The sequence below is a fragment of the Culex quinquefasciatus genome, chromosome 2 (assembly GCF_015732765.1).
Source record: "Culex quinquefasciatus strain JHB chromosome 2, VPISU_Cqui_1.0_pri_paternal, whole genome shotgun sequence".
Taxonomy (NCBI): domain Eukaryota; kingdom Metazoa; phylum Arthropoda; class Insecta; order Diptera; family Culicidae; genus Culex; species Culex quinquefasciatus.
The window spans coordinates 121,765,531-121,771,794 of record NC_051862.1 but is presented as its reverse complement, the minus strand read 5'-3'; the positions used below and the strand labels follow the sequence as shown (position 1 = coordinate 121,771,794).

General features: G+C 42.6%; 1 long non-coding RNA gene across 1 annotated transcript; it reads left to right on the top strand.

Moving 5' to 3' along the window:
- The first annotated feature begins 4,963 nt into the window (after positions 1 to 4,963).
- Positions 4,964 to 6,051, top strand: LOC119767895. Its single transcript, XR_005277775.1, has 3 exons — positions 4,964 to 5,118; positions 5,181 to 5,245; positions 5,302 to 6,051. It is a non-coding gene; the product is annotated as an uncharacterized LOC119767895 (long non-coding RNA).
- The last annotated feature ends 213 nt before the right edge of the window (positions 6,052 to 6,264 follow it).

Genomic DNA, 6,264 nt, shown 5'->3' with positions numbered 1-6,264 from the left:
TTCATTTGTACATATCGACTCAGAATCACCAGCTGAGCAAATGTCTGTGTGTTTGGCTGTATGTAGACATGTGTACCAAATCAATGTCACTGGAATATCTCGTCACAGGCTCAACCGATTTTGGCCGGAATGGTTACAATCGATCCGTCTTAACGTCCCCTAAGTTGCTATTTAAATTCATGCAGTTTTATCATGAATTAAAAAAGTTATGTTAAAAAATTGTATCATATTAAATTAAAATTATGGTAAAAAGGGTGTTTTTTTTCATGAAACCCTCACATGTTATATATTTTTAGAAAGCATATGAGAAGTAGAAGTGTCCCGGTGGAGTCGCTGGTAGGCAGTTGGACTCACAATCCAAAGGTCGTCAGTTCGAATCCCGGGGTGGATGGAAGCTTAGGTGTAAAAAGAGGTTTGCAATTGCCTCAACAATCAAGCCTTCGGACACCTAGTTTCGAGTAGGAATCCCGAAATCGGGAACGCCAAGGCAATGCTGTAGAGCGAATAATTTGATTTTTTTTGATGAGAAGTAAGGAGAAGTAAGAATTTTCAAGATCGGACTTACCTATCTTAAATTACAAGCAGTTTACAAAATGGTCTGAATTCGGAACGGAATCGACGACGTAACACCTTATAATGTGGCCCTCTTAAACCTTGCGGTTTCGTCAACGGATCCACAGGCGTGTATCGTTCTTTTTGCGACAAGACTCCGCCTCCCGGGTCTCCTAAGTGTGAAGGTATGGGCACGGGGAGAGGGCACCGAATACCTATATTTACACTTAGAATTTTTTTGCGTCCGCCCCGGGATTCGAACCGGCGACCTCTGGATTGTGAGTCCAGTGCGCGGTCCGATTGATCCACACAGGCAGACAAAAAAAAATGGTCTGAATTCACATAACCTCAACTGGTCGGGTCTGATCGCCACGAAAAAGCCGTGTAGAGGGATGCCATTTTCCTCAAAGGCAGTGTCTGTATAATCTTGAAAAAAGTCTGTAGGTAGTCTGTTTTATTACTCATCACTTATTTTTATTAGAACCTCTTAGGTGCTGCGAACGTTAGGGGAGATCCATAAACATGTGGACACTTTAGGCGGGTTGGAATCATTATAATTGAGAGGAAGGCAACAACCACCTAAAGGTGGATTAAATAACGTTTTTAAATTTAATAGACAATCAACCATTCAAATTCCGCTGAAATGGGGTTGCAGAACTCGATTTTTATGTTAAAAGCGAGAAAACAAAAAAAATGATTTGGTGAAAAACGATTACATTTAGTAGGGATACAGGTAATATGCACCCCCAAAGGGTAAACTGTGATTTCTCAACCATCACAGCATTACTGTGGAAGAATTTTGTTCGATTTTCTAAACCATCTATTATTCTTCGTCATCCATGTGAAAAAAGTCTTTAAAAATCTCAAAATTGTTCGAAAATATCAAATTTATAAAAACATTTCTGATTAATTTCAAACAACAATGCGGGGCAATATGCACCGCAACATTGAGGCAAAATGCACTGGGTAAAAGCAGTTTTCACTTGTCACCACTAGATGACACCGCTGTTTTTACAAAAGAGCTTCTCAAAAAAATTCTTCCCAATAATGAGAAAAGCTGGGGGAGCTTTTTGCCCCCCCCCCCCCATGATTTTAAGCATTTTTAATCATACACATTAGTTCCTCAAACCCGTGTTATATTTCCGAAAAACTTACAAAAAATAATTTCAGAAGTGGTCGTTCAGAATCAAGCATATTTCTATTATTGGCCTATCACCACTTTGATCATGAATTACAGCTTTCATAAAGTGTTTCTGACTGTTCCAAAGTAGTAAATAGCTCAGAGAAAGTGAGCAAGCAACTCTCCATTGTTGATACATCTGAAAATGTTTATTTAAAAGCGGAAAACGGCTAAAGTGATGAGAATTGGTCGAACGGCTTAGGGTGATTAAAATGGGTCTATTTTCCCTAGGTGAAAAAAAAAATTGTTTTAAAGGAACCAAAAGCATTTTTTGTTGAAGTTGATACTAAGTGAAAGTATGTGTAATTTCTAGCAGCTGTTTGACGTATTACTTTGAGTCACCTGATCAGCATAAAAGATTACACCAACTAACGTTTTGTTCTACCACACTTTAATAGACACAAATAAATCTTGACCATATGTTAGTCTCCGTTGGTATAAGGACTGCCACCCGTGCGTCGCCGGATGGTATCTTCATTGGCTCTCAATCGATGGTCGGCCACAAATAGAATGGCGCCGGACGACCGACCGGTGACACATCGCGACGCCGCTGCCGAGGAGACTGCACGAGGGAAACGAGTCACTGGGCTAGGTGCAGGTCACGCATTGCAGATTTACAAGAGCCAACAAAACAGACGAGATGGAGTAGGAGGACGGAGTCGACCATGTTCACACTTTACATATCGTGAGCGTGATTTTGCATCTCCCATCGTTGTCGTGTGATTCTGAGGCGGGATTCTAAAAATTTAAGGTTGGACTCCTTTTAAAATAACTGTTGCGATTAATTAAAAATACTTTACTTGTTAGATTACAATCGAGAAACAACTAGAAGAGTCATGTAAAATCAAAACTTGTTCTAACCTTTGCTTCACAGCTATGGCCAATGCGTCGTACGCAATGCAGCTGTGAAAATTGAACTGCGGCAGCTTCTCGTGATGGTTGCCTGCACCCAACCACCTTCCCCTCGACACAGGGGGCGGCTTGGTGGGTGGAGGGTGGCTGTAACATGTGTGCTCCCTTTTTCAGTGGAGTTACCGAGAGCAAACCCAAATCGAGCATTCCTTCGGACTAGGGTCTTCCGGCATATTGGCACCACCGGCAGCAACAGCAGTCTGGCAAATTGCGATAATTGAATGCTTTAGCAAGGGTAAATCTGGGTAACATCTGAATCTGCGAGATACATTGCAAAGCTTGAGTTAAAAGGTCTGTTTGCGTTTCCTTGTTTTTTGGATGTACATAGCGGAAAGGTTCATTTAATAATTCAATAGTAATCGACAATAGCTCTTGTGGAATTATAATACTTATAAACAAATCAATTAAAACCCTCTTTAAAAGTTCGCTCATTTTTAAATTTTGTTTGTATTAGCTTCATTTCGAAGGATAATACTCATTGTACTCCTTGTTATGATAAACGACCAAACTCTCTCAATTGTGTTTCAGCGTGACAATATCCCAGGCGAATTCCATCATCCAAACTCACCTGCTGCAAAGTATAGTTCGACGACAACCGTCAACTTTATTGTCCACAAATGATGATAAACTGACTGCAGGTCGAGTCGAGCAGCGAATGCGAAAGCTACCACCATTCTTCTGTTGTTAACGATTTTTTTTGTTGTTGGCTGTCGTGGCCGGAATCGAATCGAGCGATAAATCGGTTAATAAACGGTGGAACTTGCCGCAACTCCACCGCACCACTGTGACAAAGAAGATCTTCGGACAGCAGCTCCTCAAAAATTATGATGCGCCTTGAACAAAAAAAAAAAACGTTGACGATCATCTCTCGTCATCGACCGGGGAACCCTTCCGTCCATGGTCCCCGATGCTTGCACGAGATTCATCGGTTCGGTTCGCCAAATGTGCCACCACCAAAACCCATCATAATAGGGAGTCGCCGCATAACGCTGGACTCAGTTGAGTAAAAATATTTTGTTTCCCTTTTTCAAACTTTTTTTAACCAATTTTTGAAATTTAGTACAGTCATCCCACATATTCGGAACGGTTTCCAGATCGGCCAATGTTCAAAAAATCATAGCAAATCGATGATTGAACTTAATGATTAGCTTTTACCTTCATTTGAAACTTTTCTTGCGATCTTTCGAATGCTGTATCGAACATCTGCAAATTTTAACTTTTATATGAAGTTTTTGAATAATTACTTTGACCCTTGAAATCCACAAATTCGGAACACTTTTTTCTTACGAATGTAAACAAACTTTGGATCTCTCCAGGAGTACATATTTATTACCAAATAATGACTTCTCACACTGAAACCAATGAAACTCAAGCTTAGTGATGTTTTATACGTGGTTTGATAACTTTTTTTTTTAAATATCGGTTAAATTCAGGTGTTCCACAATTGTGGGAGGCACAATAACATCCCACAATTATGAAACAGACCATTTGGAGGCAGTGTTTTGCTGCTCTGGACAAAACAGTCTTGGAATGAAGTTTTTTGTTCAAAAAGTACTACTTTTACAAGTGAAATAGCAAGATAATGTCCAAATGAACGTTCTAAAAATAGTAAGGTCGACAAATAAGCTACTATTGGCATGATATTGACAAATTATCATAAAAGTGTTCCGAATTTGTGGGTGTTCCGAATATGTGGGATGACTGTAAAGTGTTAAGCAAGGCCGGATAGTTATTCATCATAATTTTTCGCGACGAAAATTAAAAATAAATAAATTAAAACTGGTAAATGCTGAGAGTAGTGTTAATGCATCATCTGCACGGAGAAAAAAGAGTTGCCAAAATCGTAAACACCCGTGCATGAAATTGGGAACCACGAACGAAGTGTTCAAATTCCATGGTACGTTTTTGAAGATTGTACCATGGCATTTGAACACTTGTAACATGGTCACTCTATTCGTTTATTTGTTTTTCATTCAGCTATAATAAATTAATATAAACAAGTCCAACTGAATCAAGGGTTTGTGTCGAAGCTAGCACATGGCAAGCTTTAGTAGAACAGTGCTACACCTCACTTCCTCACACCCCCGCCAATCCGTCCGATAAGCCAAACAGTCCTGGAGAAAGCACAACTTGCACCTCCACGTATGGGAAGACTTGCTGGGTTAAACCTGCTGAGAGGAACTTGCACGATCAAGCCCTCTCGGAAAGCCTGGAATGAATTAGAACAGGAAAGCCAGATGACAAATATGTAAGAGGGAACGAGATGCCTTCAGTAATATTGCCAAAATCTGTTCGGGTAAATTCGTTATTCGAAACTACGAAATTTCTCACGAAATTACGTACTTCCGTTCAACCTTTCCCTAATGACGCTTTCTGAGGAAAGTTACAATTTCTACTCGTCCACTTGGTCCTGAGTCGCGGAAGAGGCAGCAGCGCCGATCCAGTAGTCAAGCCCCCCGGTGTGTTTAGTGACGGTAACTCGAGTGAAACGAGTGATCTGTAGATTTGTGTAGTTAATCTTTGTTCTTTCCTGTAGTGTCCAACCTTAGCTTAGCTAGTAGTTTGTGCGGTCCGATTCTGTGTGCGAAGAGGAATTAAAAGGTAAAGTACCTAGTGTGTGTGTTGATGTGTGATGTGTGTTAATCGTCGCCAAACAGCCGACGACGGCGTTCTGTTCTAGAGTCGGAACCAACCGCCTCCTACCAGCTCGTGCTCGCCACACCGCCACCAAAAGCCTTAGCCGCCCTGCTGACCCCGCGGTCTCAGCGATCGAGCCCCGGAAGGCCCACTGGGATCCGGAAGGGAGACCACACGCTACACGTGGCTCCAGGGAGAGCCATCCATTGCGCCAGCCGTTCCTGTCCAGCCGCTGGTCCAGATTCGCCGCAGAAGTTCACCAGACCGTAGACGTCGGTCCTCGTGGTCACGCGCCGTCCAGGTTCCAGAAGGAGGCGACCCGTCCACCAGGCCGGCCAGCCGGCCAAGCCCGATTTCAACCAGGCCGCCCCCTTAAGATCGCGCGCCTTTCATCTGCTCCGGAAGAATATCGCACCGCGCGGTGCACTAGCGACGCGTAAGCCAATCAACGAAACCGGTCCGTGAGTACTCACCTATAACGTAAAAACCGCATGCGTACGCACTCGTAGACGTCGTCCGAGTTGCCAAAAACACACACAAACATTTTCTAAGGCTCGTTGCCCTTTCCCGAGCCTAGTTCCGTTGGTCACCGTTACACCTGTGACCTCCGGGCTAACGTAACTAAGCCCCAGAACAAATCCGCACACAGATAGTTAGTAGAGAGAGAGAGAACCAAGAAGAGAAGAGGAAATGAACACGTAGGACACTACAAACATGTAACTTAAACCTAGGTTAAAAATGTACAATTAAAAACCACATTTAGCATGCAATATATCTCGTTTTTCACCTCCCCCAAGACGTTGTTAGCGTAGTTATTTTGGTGAACGAAATGTCTCTCTCACCAGATTAGTTGCACGGGTCTAGAGGTCCCTCGCTTCGCATTCGACGTCTCCACGTTTTTGTTACTGTTGTTTTACTCAAGTGCAAGGCTGCTTGGGAATCTCAGCCTGGGGTCTTTTCCCGTCGCAGCGATTGGTGCGGGG